Here is a 16,641-nt window from a genome sequence, read left to right on the forward strand (position 1 = left end):
AAACTAGATGAATTTTGGTCATAAAAATAGCTATACTCGTTTGTACAAAAGCGCGTTTGTGACAAGCTTTTTGCTTAAAAAAAAACCTATTAAATCAGGTTACTATGATTACACTGGGTACCATGGCCTACTGTACCGTAAATTATAAATTTTTTGTGAAAAATAAATAAATAATTTCAAATTACAATATTTTTGAACGCTAAAATAAGGTTTTCAAACGCAAAACTAATTTATAACATTTTTAAATCTTATTATTATTAATTGCTTACAAGTACATTATTAGTTTATATCTTTTTATAATTAATATTTTAAGCTGTTTCAAGTATAAAAGAACACATCATATTTAAATGATTATGGCAACCAACCATGAAACGTATTATTACTTGTGACGAGACGTCGGTTTTTGAATGTTAATCACCCCAAAATCGGTCAAAAATCAAGGTGATGCTAATTGTTTTCTTTGATTACCGTGTTGTGGTGCACCATGAATTTGTTGTACAAGGTTAATAAGGAATACAACTTTACATTTTGAGTCATCTACCATAAGCAATTCGTGGTAAACGAGCAGGTTTGTGGGATGAAATTTCATGGCTTTTTCCAAATGATAATGCAACCTCACTTTCCAGCATGTTTGTGACTGACTTTTTAGCAGAACACGAAACGATACTCATCGCTCAACCACCGTATTCTCCAGATTTGGCTTTCTGTCTTTTTTTTCTGTTTTTTCGAAACTAAAAAATCCGCTTCGGGGAACGCGTCATGAGTTCATTGAAGTAATTAAAAGTAATTTGCTGAATGCTCCGACAGTCATCCCAGTTGAAGCTTATAAAAAGTGTATAGAAAACAACAACGTTGGTAAATGGAGTATAATTTTAAGGCGATATTAAAAGTTTGTATTAAAATACGTGAAAAGTTCTTTTTGTCAAATTTAATAGATGTAGAAGTTGATTTTGTGGATGTGGAGATGTTGATAACAAATATAAGTACAAGAAAGTGGTCAAATATGCAAAGAAAATTCTGAATATATCCGGAACAAATTTTAATGTTTTTTATGCGTTTCATTGTTCACCTGTTAAGTTTTGGCCAGACTTGGCAGCTATTCACTACTCGAACGCAGTTTTGAATTGGTACAAGGAAAATAATGTATACTGCTAAAAGTAATCAAGAAATATTGGACTAATATTAAATACAAATTAAAACAAGTAAGGAAGGGCTAACTTCGGGTGTAACTGAACATTTTATAATCTTGCAACTTGTAGGTATTTTAGTAAGTTATATTATAGGTCACAGACTCACTTAGTATTTTGCTATAATTTATTTCACGTCAGCTAAAATGTATACTTTGTGATATAAACTAAACCGATTATGCTAAATTCAATATATTGAGTTGATGTAGAAAACGGTAAACAAAGAATCAGAATTCATTATATTAGGGATATAAGGTTTAGACTAACTTCATTCTTCTTCAGCCTAAACCATATAATTTTGAGGAAAATTTGTCCACTTAAGTTCATTAAAATATCAGACATTTTGACCAACCTAAACGGATTAAAGTCAAGCGGAAAGTCGGAAATCAATATATAGGGTAAATTTGGGACCATTGACAGCTCTGAAATGATTACATTAAATTTTGACATTGCTCAACTTTGACAGGTATGCCCAAGAACATATTTTGAAGCCATTTTATAAATATTAGGTCAAGTAAAAAGTTCATTCGGTTTTTATCTAAGATATGGCGTTATTGTCCATAGTGCTAGTGTTACGTGTCGCATCATCATTGTCCTTGACAGTTTTTCGATTGATTGACTCAGTACTCAGCAAAGAGAAAATTCGCTATATTTTAAAATTTTTCTTCGATCAAGGCGAAAAAGCAGCCAAAGCGGCTGAAAACATTAATTTAGTTTATGGGCCCGATACTGTAAACGAACGTGTAGCACAAAAGTGATTTGCAAGGTTCCGTTCCGGTAATTTCGATGTCAAAGATGCACGACGCGTCGGGAGGCCTGTCGTCGAAAATTGCGATAAAATCATGGAAATAGTGGAAACAGACCGTCACGTGAGTAATTATTTAATTGCTGAGGAACTAAAGATAAGCCAGAAAACCGTTTGGAACCATTTGCATAACCTTGGATTTAGAAAGGAGCTCGATGTTTGGGTGTCACACGAACTAACGCAAAAAACATGATGGACCGAATTTCCATCTGCAAATCGCTTCAGAATCGCAACAAAATCGACCCGTTTCTGAAGCGGATTGTGACTGGCGATGAAAAATGGGTCACTTATGACAACATCGAGCGCAAACGGTCGTGGTCACAGCTCGGGGAAGCGGCCCAGATGGTAGCCAAGAACTGATTGACGGCCAGGAAGGTTTTGCTGTGTGTTTGGTGGGATGGGCAAGGAATCATCTACTGCGAGCTGCTCCCCTATGGCCAAACGCTCAATTTGGCCCTCTACTGCCAACAACTGGACCGCTTGAAGGCAGCACTCATCCAGAAGAGGCCATCTTTGATCAACAGAGGCCGAATTGTGTTCCATCAGGACAACGCCAGGCCACACACGTCTTTGGTGACTCGCCGGAAGCTCCTGGAGCTCGGATGGGAGGTTCTAATGCACCCTCCTTATAGTCCGGACCTGGCACCAAGTGATTACCATCTTTTCCTGTCCATGGCGAACGCGCTTAATGGTGAGAAGTTGGCCTTAAGAGAATTGACTTGTGAAAATTGGCTCTCCGAGTTTTTTGGGACGCAGTCTTTTACGAGAGGGATATAATGAAGTTGGCATCTCGTTGGCAACAAGTTTACGAACAAAACGGCGCATATTTGCCTTAAATCGGACAAATGTACACAAAGTTATCATCTTTTGAAAAATCAATAAACAACTGAACGAACTTTTTACTTTACCTAATATATGTATAGCACACTGACCGATATATTCGACATAATAACGAAAATTATTATATGTATTTAGTATATAGGATTTGAAGTAATTCCGTGAGCGATTTAACATATTTTCCGCATTATACTGTAGAGTTTTCAAAATTCTAAGTTCAGTTAATTTTGTTAAGATATCGTACATATTGGCCAACCGGAAGTTTGAAAATTTTATATGAGGACATGAGAGAGATAGGAGAGATAGAATCAGTATTAATTCAATTTTATCTATTCTTACATCACTTCATAGACACAATCACGACAGAAATGTTGCAAAAGAATCAAAGTAATACGTTCCAATTGAATTTCTGGGAACACTTGCAACAGTATCACGTTCTAATTAATTTTTGTTTGCACATCAGCAAATTATCAGCAACGAAGTGTCAAATATTCAACAACTGCTGTACTTATTACGTAGCTTGAATACAGAATATTATTAACAGAAAAAGATGCTCTCTTAGTTTCATTAATGTACTTCCTATACCATCATCAATATATAAGGACAAAAATCAACCGGATGTTTGAAAACGTCACTGTTATTAGACCAACACGTTGTCCCATTTTAATTAAGATAACTCACATATTGGCCGATGTATGCGGTATAAGGTCAGCCGGAAGTTTGAAAGTCTTTATATTAGGTATAAGGTAAAAAAGTATTGACCCGATCCATCTCATGTTTGACATACAGACATACTATTATCAGAAAAAGACTCTCCAAATTTCCATAATATATCTTCCAGATTGACAAAAATTTAGTTACCAAAAGGCACTAGGGTTCACTTATTCGATATCTTGGGCCTTGTAGTAGTCCGATTTTGACAATTTTCGTTCAAAAGGTGGCACACCTTAAATACACTATTTGTACTGGAAAGATAAAAAATTAGATGGAATTTTAAATTGTTACGTATGGTAAGTAAGAGTGGTTGTAGTCCGATTTCGCCCCTGTCAGGATAATATAACGTAGCGAGCTTGGAGGAAATTAGTCATTTTATAAATTTAAAATACTGAATAAGTTTTATTAAAATTTACAATGAGGTCCGCAATTTAGCTTTTATTTTTTTGGATTAAGGAAAGAACGCGCAGTGGGAGAAAAGGCCAAATCGGCGGAGTTTTAACGAAAACATAAATTTTCGAATTGTACCGAATTTCTTTATTTTTTTGAGTGGTAGTAAAATGCCGGTCGTTAAGGGAAAATATATACATACACACATGACTGCTAGTGTATATTTTGCAGTTTTGTGGTTTGTAATGTGTGTGTGCACACATTTTTTCTTTTTTTATAGTAAAGCATCAAAAGCCGAAGTGCGGAACTTTAATCCTCTAAACCTAACCTACTCCCAACTCATATCTCTCCCACGGAACCACTGGACAAAGTATTATTTCATGGGAGAGAAAAAGAGAATTATTGATTTTATTTGCTTTACCCGTAGTGTTATCCAAGTGCTCTTTAAATTTTAGCCTTGAGTCCAATATTACACCAAGGTACTTCAGTTGTGGCTGTGAAGTTATCTCACATTCTCCTATGGTGAGCCATATTTTTTCTTCAATTTTCCTGGAGCTAATGAGCAATACTCAATACTTCGGTTTTCGGCTCAGCCAACTATAGGCTCATGGTAGCGAACCATCGTCGTAGACCATTTCTGCACAATTCCCACAACAGCCGGTTCTACGTTACAGGAATTGACCCGGATTTCATCCGGCCAAGGGCTGTTATTTCGGCGATCTAACCCTGTTTGGATCGGTAAGTGTAAGTCCGTCTGTCTTCACGAGAGCAACACCTTGCAGCAGGGTTGCTCCGTATCCTCTTGACCCGTGCTGGCATTGAGTCCAACCCGGGCCCCGAGGAATTCTTTTGCTGCGTATGCGCTAAAAGGCTCCATCCAAACTCCTGCTCAGGCCTTAAGACCCATAGGGAGTGGTCCACGAGTTATGTGGCCCCATGCTGCCAACGCAATACTACGACACCAGCCTTAATGGCTGTGCAATCTGCACCAGATTCGCGCACTGCGCCGTCACTCCAACTGAGTGGTCAAGAAAGGACTTCTACGGCCTAAGGAGCTCTAGGCAGCATGACTTCCAATCTGATCAACCCCACCCCCCTCTACCTTCATCCTGCTCCAATCCCCGTGTGAGAACCAATCAGCAACTCCTGGTTCCTCGCACAGTCTGTCCCGTGTGTCAGTCCGTAACAGGTTTCAACGTTTTGCGTAAGGATCGCGAGCGAGATAATGGTGGAGGCCTAGCCTTCAAATTGCACAACACCGTTTAATCGATGGTGACATCCACCGCAGGGACACTACCCTTGAATGTCAGGGTATAGCTGTCCGGTCAGGCGATGTCGAGCTCGAAATATTTAACATTTACATCCACCCAGTTACATGTTGCCCAACAGGATATCACCCAAACATAGGTGCGCTGCTTCGTGGTGAAAACCGTTTGGTGCTAGGCGACTTTAACGCACACCACGATCTTTGGCATTCCTGCCTGCCAAACGATCGTAGTGGGATGGAGCTGACGGAACAGTTTGACTATTCGACATTCTGCACAATGAATGACGAAGCCCCCACCAGAATTATGGGCACCTGTAATAGCTCACCCGATATTACCATCGCTAGCGGTGGTCTGATAAATAGCATAACCTGGCGACCTATGCTAATTATCTCGATCGAGAAACCTCCCGACTTTATTTCTGTGGACAACCGCACTTATGTTAACTTTAACAAAGCTAACTAGGTCGGCTACACAGAATTTACTGAGAGTACCTTCAACGCACTACCCATTCCTACGGACGTCATCGTTGGCGAGCGTCAATTCCGCAAGGTGAGCGCTGCTGCTACCGCTTGCTTCATACCGGCTGGTAGAATTGCGGAACTCCGCCCAAATTTCCCAGCCGAAGCTGCTGTATTAGCAAACGAGCGCGACACCTTACGCCATGCCGATCCCTGTGATCCCCGAATAAGGGATCTCAATTTGGAGATTCGGCAAATGGTAAACCAACATAAGCGGACAAAATGGGTGGAGCACCTGAAGTCGTGTAAACTCTCCACCGGTGTGAGCAAGCTTTGGAATCAAGGCCTTGTCTCATCCGAGGCGACATGACGACCGGGTTGAAATTCAATTCGATGGCCACGCCTCCTCGGACCCGAAGAAGTGCGCGAGCTATTTTAGTCGGCAGTTTACACTGCACCTTCGGCCGACAAGGCCAAACGATGTGTTACCCGACGGCTGCGCAAAATGCCAAAAGACTGCGCACCACTTACTTTCACCGATGGGGAGGTTCAAAGTGTCATCAAAAAGGCGAAATCGTCTAAATCCATTGGCCCTGACGAAATAAGCATGCTGATGCTAAAACACCTAGGCCCAACGGGAGTAAATTATCTCACCAAGGTCCTCAACTTGTCGATGTCCACTCTTCAAATACCCGATGTGTGGAAAGTCGGAAGAGTGGTCCCACTGCTGAAACCTGGGAAACCCGCCAACAAAGGGGAGTCTTATCGCCCGATAACTCTCCTTTCCCCAGTAGTGAAGACACTTGAGGCCTTGTTACTCCCGTCATTCCCCACCACCTGAGCCTAGCAGACCATCAGCATGGCTTCCGTAAAGTGCACAGTACCACCACAGCACTCAGCGTCATAAACGCCCAGATAGTTCATGGCCTGAACCAGAAGCCACCCTGCGAGAGGACGATCCTCGTAGCGTTGGACTTGTCAAAAGCTTTTGACACAGTCAATCACATAACGCTACTTGAGGACCTAGAACAATCAACGCTGAAGCGGTGGACTATGAACTACCTGAGGTCGGCATTCATCCGTACTGTTTCGAGGTCAAAACTCCAAACTTAGGAACATTAAACAGGGGGTTCCGCAGAGCGGTGTCCCCTCCCCACTACTGTTTAATTTCTATATTTCGAAACTCCCCCAGCCACCAGCAGGAATTTCAGTGACCTCGTACGCTGATGACTGTACGATATTTACGTCGGGCAATGGAATCGATGGCACGTGCTCAAAAGTAAACAGCTACCTCTCCGACCATTCTCGCTTGTTCTCTGCAAGGAGCTTAACACTCCCCCCCACTAAATTCACAGCGACCATCTTCACAAATTGGACGAAGGAGTACAGACTGGACCTGAACATTTCAGTCGATGGCATAAAAATTCCGACAGTAAATAACCCTAAAATTTTAGGCGTCACATTGGACAGTCTGTGCTTCTTTACTCCTCACACGACCGCAATAACTGCCAAAGTACAGAGCCGGAACAAAATCCTCAAGTCGCTTGTCGGCAGCTCTTGGGGAAAAGACAAAGAAACGTTGTTGCAACTTACAAGGCAATCGGCCGGCCGGTCCTAAATTACGCAGCCCCAATATGGTCGCCTGGATGCAGTGACACGCGGAAGAAGAAGCTTCAGACCTGTCAAAACAGTGCACTCCGGACTATCACAGGGTGCCTCTTGATGTCCCCAATTGAACACCTACATAGTGAGGCCCTTATGCTTCCGGTTAAGGAATCCTTAGGGCTCCTCTCCAAGCAGTTTCTGCTGGGGTGTTTTCGCAGAAATCACCCCTGCAGTCGCCTGCTTGAAGCGGAGTCGCCTCCTAGGAACATCAAGAGGTCTTTCCTTGACTACGTCGACGACATTAGATAGTACGCCGACCGGACTTCGGACGCAACGAACTTCAGACAGGCACTGACCGCCATTCACAGTGGAACCATCAACACCTTCACAGACTCCCTCTCAGTGAATAGCGTAATAGGAGTCAAACCACCACCCATAGCAGACATAGAGCTCGAGTTGCCTCGCGAAACCAGAGTGACCCTCGCGCAACTTCGTTACGGATACTGTAGCAGGTTAAACTCCTACTTATCCAGAATAGACCCCGACATACTAAACACATGTCCTGCGTGCAATGAGTCTCCGCATGACACTAACCACCTCTTTGCATGCCCAACAAACCCCACCCATCTAACACCCTTCTCCCTATGGTCCGACCCCGTCGAAACAGCACGTTTCCTGGGCCTCCCGTTAGATGACTTCGACGACAACGAATCTGGAATTTATCACCCAAACGGGGACTAGGTAACCGTTACAACAACAACAACAACAAGAACGTCCACCTAACACAGAGTATGATCCTAGGTACACTTTGAAGACAGTTAAACACGGCGGATTGAGTATTATGGTATGTGCATGAAAAACATGTGGAGTGGGCCCTATATTTATGATTGATGGGATCATGGATCGATCTGTATAAGTTAAAATATTAGAAAATGTTATGTTTCCTTATGCCAATTGGGAAGTGCCACTAAAATGGACGTTTAAACAAGATAACGACCCCAAACATACAAGCAAACTGGTCAAAAGCTGGATGGCATCAAAGCGGATCGATCTTATGTCATGGCCTGCGCAGTCTCCGGATTTAAATCCAATTAAAAACCTATGGGGAGATGTTAAACGATATGTTTCAAATGCAAATCCAACATCTCGATCACAGCTTTGGGAGCTTATTCAAAAATCATGGGAGCGGATCTCTGTCAAGCGCTGCCAGGACTTGGTGGATTCTATGCCTCGCAGATGCCAGGCCGTAATAAAAAATAATGGGTACACGACTAAGTACTAACCCAAGCAAACAAATTAAAATAGTTTTTTGGAGTTCAACAATGTTTTATTCAACTAATTCCACTGTTTTCATTACTCACTGCTATTTTTATGAACAGCTGTAAACACAGCACTTTTTTGTTAAAATTAATAATGTAAAAAAAATTATCAACATTTTGTATAATAAATTGATTTGTTTTTGTTTAAAATAATCACAAAGTTAAAACAAAATTAAATTTGTGAACATTCATTTACTTTTTGATATATAAAATTAAGTTTAAAGTTGCAGCTCATGAGCACTGCTATTTTTATGAACACAGCCTTCCGCTTTTTTGTCTTTTGAATTTCGCGGCTATGTACAAAGCGCTACAGAGCTCGTATTTGGCAACACTATACATAATTTGAAAGGTCTTGACATAACCTACAAAACAACGCTATGCATGATTAGTTTGGATATTGCGTTCAACAGTTATAGACGTGTAAACATGGAGTTCACTAACGCCGAAATTCGCGCTATTTTAAAGTTTTCCTTCGTTAAAGGCAAATCCGCTAGAGAAACGTTCCGTGAGATTAATGGTGTTTTGGAGGATGGTACTCTATCACTTTGAACCGCGGAGGAATGGTTTCGACGATTCAGAGCCGGTGAAAACGACACCATGGATAAGCCAGCCGGCGGAAGACCTGTGACGACAAATACCGATCAAATCATGGAATACATCGAGTTAGACCGGCATATGGCATCTCGTGACATCGCCCAGGAGATGGGAGTTAGTCACCAAAACATTTTGAACCATCTGCAGAAGGCTGGATACAAAAAAAAGTTTGATGTTTGATGATGTGCCGCATAATTTGACGCAAAAAAACCTTCTGGACCGAATCAACGCCTGCGATATGCTGCTGAAACGGAACGAACTCGTCCCATTCTTGAAGCGGATGGTGACTGGCGACGAAAAACGGACGTAGCGCCAAGTGATTACCACCTGTTCCTGTCCATGGCGAATGCCCTTGGTGGTGTAAAGTTGAACTCAAAAGAGGCTTGTGAAAAGTGGCTGTCCGAATTCTTCGCAAATAAGGAGGGAGGCTTCTACGAGGAAGGTGTTATGAAGTTGCCGTCTAGATGGAAACAGATCATCGAACAAAACGGCGCATATTTTAACTAAATCCGATCACTGTAACACTTTTTATAAAGCATTGAATGAAGAGCAAAAAAGCGGAAGGTATTTGATATTTGACAACCTTATATTTATACAGTGTATCATAAAAATAAGTATGCACTATGTATGTGCGTAGAAAAAGTCATATCAATTGTAAAATAAAAATAAAACTTTTCGTGTTTTTTACAATAACTATTACACATAACATCGCCTTCTTGAGTATGATAGATCGATGTCATTCACATTTCCCGTTATTACGAACCGTTGGATTTTCTCAGTAAAAACCAAAAATCATGTCACATAAGTATGTGTGCGATTCACCATTTCAGTATGTTTTCGGCTGGCACACAGTATTCGTCTCCTTCAAAATCAATAAATAGTTATTTCTTGTTTAAGATATAAAGATTTCCAAGTTTTAATAATATTTCAACCGTAAATTAATTTAAATTTTGATCATGGCGCCGCGCGGAAGAAACCTATCATAAGATTTAAAAGATGTTATAATAAAACTACACAACGAAAAAAAAGTCACGAGGCAAATTGGACAAATAACAAACAAAAATAGTTCTATTATTCAAAAAATAATAGAAAAATATAAAAAAGAGGGAAATACACAAAATAATGAAAGATCTGGGCGGCCAAAAATATTTGATGCAAAGGAGCGGCGTATAATATACGCAAGATACAGGTGAACCCAAAGAAGAGAGCACCAAAAGTGAGTACAGAGATTAAAAACGAGATTGGTAAAACCTGCAATCCCCAAACTATACGTCGAATACTGTATGATTCTGGCTACTATGGCCGTAATGTCCGTAAAAACCCATTCATAAACAACATTAACAGACAAAAAAGGTTGAAGTTTGTGAAAGAGCACGAAAATAAAGACGAACATTTCTGGAATTATGTTATTTTCTCGGACGAAAGTAAATATAATATTTTTGGCTCGGATGGACATGAAAAAGTTTGGAGAAAAGTGAATACTGAGCGTGATCCACGGAATACGACTGCCACGGAAAAACATGGTGGTGGGTTGCTCATGATGTGGGGATGTATGGCAGCATCTGGAGTAGATAATCTTGTGTTCATTGAGCATATAATGAACAAATATGATTACCTTAACATTTCAAAAGCAAATTTGAGCGAAAGTGCGCCTAGATTGGGACTTGAAGGATCATATGTATTCCAACACCACAATGATCCAAAACACACCGCTCGCATTGTTAAGGAATGGTTTCTTTACAAAACACCCAAACAATTAAAAACACCAGCCCAATCTCCTGATGGGATTATTTAGAAAGAAAAATCAGAAGACACTAAATAACCAGCAAAGAATCTTTGAAAGCTGCGACATGGAGCAAGATTGCACTTTCAGTAACCCAAAAGCTGGTGAAGTCCATGCCATCCAGGTTGAGTGCAATTAAAAAATTCAAAGGATATCCAACGAAATATTAACCGTCCATCAAAGCTCAAAAATTAACCCGTTAGAACTTTTTTTCGCAAATTACTTTTAGTGCATACATTCTTTAGTCACGTAATTTTAAGCTGTTGGAACATTCTGTTCTGTAATTTGAAAATTATTACTTTAAGTTTGGGTTTTTTGTTAATGGAGACATATATATTATATGTATGAAATAATTGAAAATATATATATATATATATATGAAATAATTGAAAATATATATATATATATATACGTATCAATATATATAGATATATTTATATACTTATCAATATATGTATATATATATATACATATCATTATATATATATACGTATCAATATATATATATATGTATCAATATATATACAGTATATATAGATACAAGGGGCATACAAGTTTCTTCCGAAACTCGTTTCTTTTTCAATAATACTTTTTGTTTTCTTTTTGAATTAAAAAAAATCAAAAGAAATAACCCTTCGAACATGTTCTTTCGCGTTGTAACTACTTTCTGCACTGGCGAACTAAGGACATCCCGGTATTGGGCAGTCCAGGGTTATTTTATTGAAGTGCGGCAGAAGGCCGCCAGTGCAGTATTCGGCCATATCATCAGATTTCTGGAATTGTGTTTTTGACATTTACAACCCTTTTGTTATTGTCAAAATTAATAGAATTGCAGAATAATTTAAATATTGATAGTTGTACTTGTTTCGTAAAAGTAGCAATTTTAAAAGATTTTTGTTCTATTCAGTTTTTTTTATTAAATTTAGAATATCGAATCTCGCCTAAAAGAAAAGAAATAAGACGAAAGGTAAATAATGGTTAAACTTTTCAAAGAAGTAAAAACATACCCTGAAATCGGTTGCAGGAACACATTCTTTCATACAAAGAGTAATAAAATAGATTAATAACATGCCGGCGTTTTTCCATCCCGCGCGTCCAGGGCGGCTAAAAATACTAGCACAGCGTGAAACTCTTAACGATTTGCAAAGTGTGAAACAAAACCTTCGATTCACTGCATCCAAAATCGATCAAAAAATTTTTAGAAATCGCTCTGCACTGACACCATTTGCAAATTTGTCTGGCATGGCGCATGCCTTGGAGTTGTTGCCAATGTCTCTCCCTGCCTGCTCTTTCCTCTTTACGGAGCAGCTCTATAATGGTATGCGGACCAACCGCTATGTACGGTTCTGGTCCTACCATTTTTGTGGAGGTTGCAAAGCGGGTCAACTCGTCAGCCAGTTCATTTCCTGATATACCCCTGTGACCAGACACCCATATGAGGTGCACTCTATTGTGGCTTGATGGACTGTTCAGCCGCTCTATGCACTCCTGCACTAGTAGCGATTTGACCTCAAAAGCCGAGATAGTTTTTCGTGCCGACTGACTATCGCTGAGTATGCAGGTACTCTTATCATATCCGACTTATAGCATATACTTCCGCCTGGAAGATGCTAGGAAAATTTCCCATTAGAATGGAGAGCTTGGTGCGTGGTCCTGCGACCCCTGCGCCACCTTCGCCGTTTTCGAGGCGTCGGTGTACCACTTGATAGTGCTATTCCTTAGCAGTAGGTCCAGCGTGGAATCATTCCATTCCGCCTTACTGCCAAGGGTAACTCTGAACTTCCTAATGAAATTTACTGCTTTGGTAATGCTGTCCCTTGGAAAGAGGGCTAGTGGCATTTCGTCACTTAGGGCCTTCATCTGCTGGGACGAGATTACCTGCCCTTTGCCAAACCCTTCTGCTGTCATTTGAAGCAGGGTCTGTTTGGCCGTCTGTTCGTTCACTATATGTAACGGTAAACATATAGTCACCAATAACTGCACAAAAACTATTCGGATGATTTAAACAAGTTCTTCTTAATGTATACTTAGCGGTTTATTTATGAAATTGGTAATTGGAAATTGGTTTTGCCCTAAAAATTAATTCAAATAAGCCGAGTAACCATATTTCAAGAAGTATCTGTATCACTAAAACTAGAGCTGCTAGAAAGAAACTGAGATCTAATAGATTTGAAATCAGCGACGTCAAATTAGTAAGAAACAGTTAAGAAACTTCAAAAACAAAAAAAAAAAATAATTTTGTTTACCAGTGTTATTGATTTCTATAAGCTTTGAAATCTAACGGATTATTCCTATAGTGAAAGCTTTAGTGCACTTTACGCAATCTTTCTACTATATCCTATAAAATTTAAAAAACTCCACAAATATAACAAAACAGTAAAATTAAAATTAAATTTAAAATAAATAACTTACAATGACATTTTAGCTAGCACTGTTGGTTTTGATGTATTTTTTTGTGAACTTCTTTTCAAATTTTGCAAGGTTTGCGCGGTTTTGCGCAACAGCTGCGACAGTGATGCTTTTTCGAACTTTCAATTATATGGCCATTAAATTGGGACTTTTATTTAACAATCCATTGATCGAACTCTAGAGTCAGTTACAAGGTAGACGATTTATCGAGAAATCCGTTACAATATTTTCATTATTAGCTTGGTTACGCGCATGCTGTTTAAGATTTTTAAAATAATATACAAGTTATTTAATTTAACAACTTTTTACACTTTATTTAGGTGGTGCATTCGTTAGAATGAATGCTATGGAAATATTTACAATTCGGTAAGAACTTCTAATGTTCTGAAATATAGTCTGCACATAAGCCCACTTGTTCATACGGAATCATAATTTTTGACATCACGGTTTTCCCGTATTTTAATAAGAATTAACAAGTGCATTATTGGGGAATAAAGTACTCTACCGAACCGTATTATAAGTATAAATTTCTTGATTTCATATTACATTGAGTAAGTGTATCAAAAATGTACTTTTTTCAACTCGTCAGCTCTCAGAGCAGTTTATATAGTAACATGAAAAATTTTATATGTAACTTTATTAAGAGATTAAAAAAGTTTTGTCTTCCCGCTATTGTTCATGCATTGTTTTATAAATAAATCCAAAGTTTATTTCATAAAAATGAAGTGTCCAAAGCCAAGATCTCTTAATTTAAACCAGAGGAAAGAAAGTACATTTAAGGGGAAAAACTATGGCAACTATCTGTAGTATTTTTCAAATTACAAATCAAACGATTACTGATTCTATATTAGCGGTATAATCTTTCTCTTTTGTTATCTTAATAGCAAATCTCAAATATCTTAACAGCTATAAGTTTTCTTGGGATTCTTAATGTGAAGAACCTCCACTATCCACTGATAACCATTTTATCCCCGAATTCCAAGCCCGATGTTTTTTTAATTTAACTTTCATTCTTCTGAGGTTTTTTGTTTTGATTACTCATGTGAAATATTAATTTCTATATCAGTACAAATAAATAAAATCGGAGTGTCTGTCGTATACTTTTTACAATTGTCTGCCTGTCTGTTTGTTCCGGCTAACCTCTGACACGTCTGTACTAATTTGGGTAGGACTTTCACAGGGGTTATATAATAGGAAGTAACTAAGGTTATTTCTATTATAATTTTTTTTTTCAAAGATTCCTATAATACCGTTAATTTTTTCTTCTGGTTAGATTTAACTAGGGGTTGATTTATCCATGGATATGTTAACTAGCATGTTTATGTGCGAGGGTTTATAATGTTGTTGTTTTAGACCAAAAAAGGCGTACACCAAATATTTTCAATAAAGCTAATACGATAAATTGCAAATAATAATAATAATTGAGTAATTAAGACACTCTCACCAAATATTGTGAACAAAACACCAGTTTAATTTGTATACGTAATATTAAATTATTAAAATTTTATTTCTTAACGCAATTAAATAATAATTATAATTCGTTTGCAAACGCTGTACGAGTGGAAGCACGGATCGAAAACAGGTAACGTTGAACGCTGAAGCCGTGGAATCCCCTTAGGCGCAAAGATGAGCCAAACTGTGCAGGTGGTGTACAGGCGCGATGCTGTGGTGTCTTGTGTGGTGATGTATGAGTGTGGTGGATTATACTAGGGTGCGCCAGTTTTTTCCGAGTAGAGTGATGTGTATGTGTAGGGAAGGCTTATCTCATTTAAACATCCTGGGCCCCCTAGGCGAATTTTTTGCCTAGTATTACACGTAGTCGGCGTACTGCTGATGGAGTAGCCTAGGGCGTGGCATTAAAACTTATTTGGTATGTATTTAGTTGTGTTTACGGTAAGCAATTTTACTGACTTTTAAGAGGAGTAGTCATGTTGATCTACTCTCTACTTGAATTTGTTGTTGATTTTACAACACATGGTATTCGCTGTTTTTTTTACATTTAACGGAATTATTAGTAAGGACACAATCTCCAAGGTTTGGCGTTCTTTGGCCTCTTGGTGAGGTCCTTTAAATATTATTTTTTCCATCGGCATCATTGATGATAGCGATTCCACGCCTGGCTCAGGTGTGGCCAGAATGGATGCTCCTTTGACACCTTTGAAGAGGGATCTTGCGAGACTGACATTTGTGATTTTCGCTCACTTTATTGAAGTGAGATTTACAACTTTTACTAGTGTTTCCCATAAACTACCCGTATGATGAGCGCTTAGATAGTTGCGATAAGTGCGTCCTTTGCTTTTTATGTCTGGGTGCGTCATTGTATCACATTGGAAGTATGGTGATCCCTTAACTTTATTTTTGAAGTGTTATATACATAAATATGTAAAATAGAAGTGTCGATTTTTCGACTTTCTTCGAACAATTTTGTTATATGTTATATTATGTGCGTATGTACTAATTTGACAAGTAGTAGCGCGCCATATAGCCCAAGATTTTTGAAACGGGATTTTTGTATCATTATTGACGAAAGCCATCCTGCGGGGTCGAAAAGTTATATATGTATGTGTTTTTAATATTGGGGTTGTCAAAGGAAGTTCTGACTTTATTTTGGCATTTGTCGTACTAGTACGACGTATCGGCCATTATTTGATCGAGTAGTTGTAATTGCTGAGGCTGTAATTGATATGAAGGGGAGTTTTTCTAACTCCCTAAATTTCCTCAATTGTGAATTAACGTATTCTTTAGGGTTTTCGTCAAGTTGAGTTGTTGATGTGGAAACTGGTTCTGTAGCTAGTCCACTTACAATCCAACCAAATATAGTGTTTTGGGTGGTTGCAATTTTTTCAACACCTTCAAGTATTATTTGTGGTATAAGGTCGCTGCCTATTATAATATCTATTTGAGCGGGGGTGTTGCAGTTAGGATCTGCTAGCTTTAGGTGTGAAACCTTTTCCCAATGTTTGCTATTTATATGATAGCTTGAAAGCATATTTGTTAGCTGCGGTAAGACTATAGCTTCTGCTATAATTCTCCTATCCGCTTGGGGGAAATTAGGGTAATGGCTCAGATTTTATTAGGGTTTTGAACTACTCTTCCGCCATTCCTGTATTTTCAAAGTTGGCTTGTTTTGTTGACAGCTGTAGCCTATTTTGTGCCTAGACGCTATAAATGATCGTTGTGATCCTTGGGATTCTTATTAAGGCCCTAAGTTTAAACAGTTCTCCTCGGTGTTGGATGGACACGACTGCTGTGGGTAGTAGTACTCTACTTTG

The sequence above is a fragment of the Bactrocera oleae genome, chromosome 5, assembly GCF_042242935.1.
Source record: "Bactrocera oleae isolate idBacOlea1 chromosome 5, idBacOlea1, whole genome shotgun sequence".
Lineage (NCBI taxonomy): Eukaryota > Metazoa > Arthropoda > Insecta > Diptera > Tephritidae > Bactrocera > Bactrocera oleae.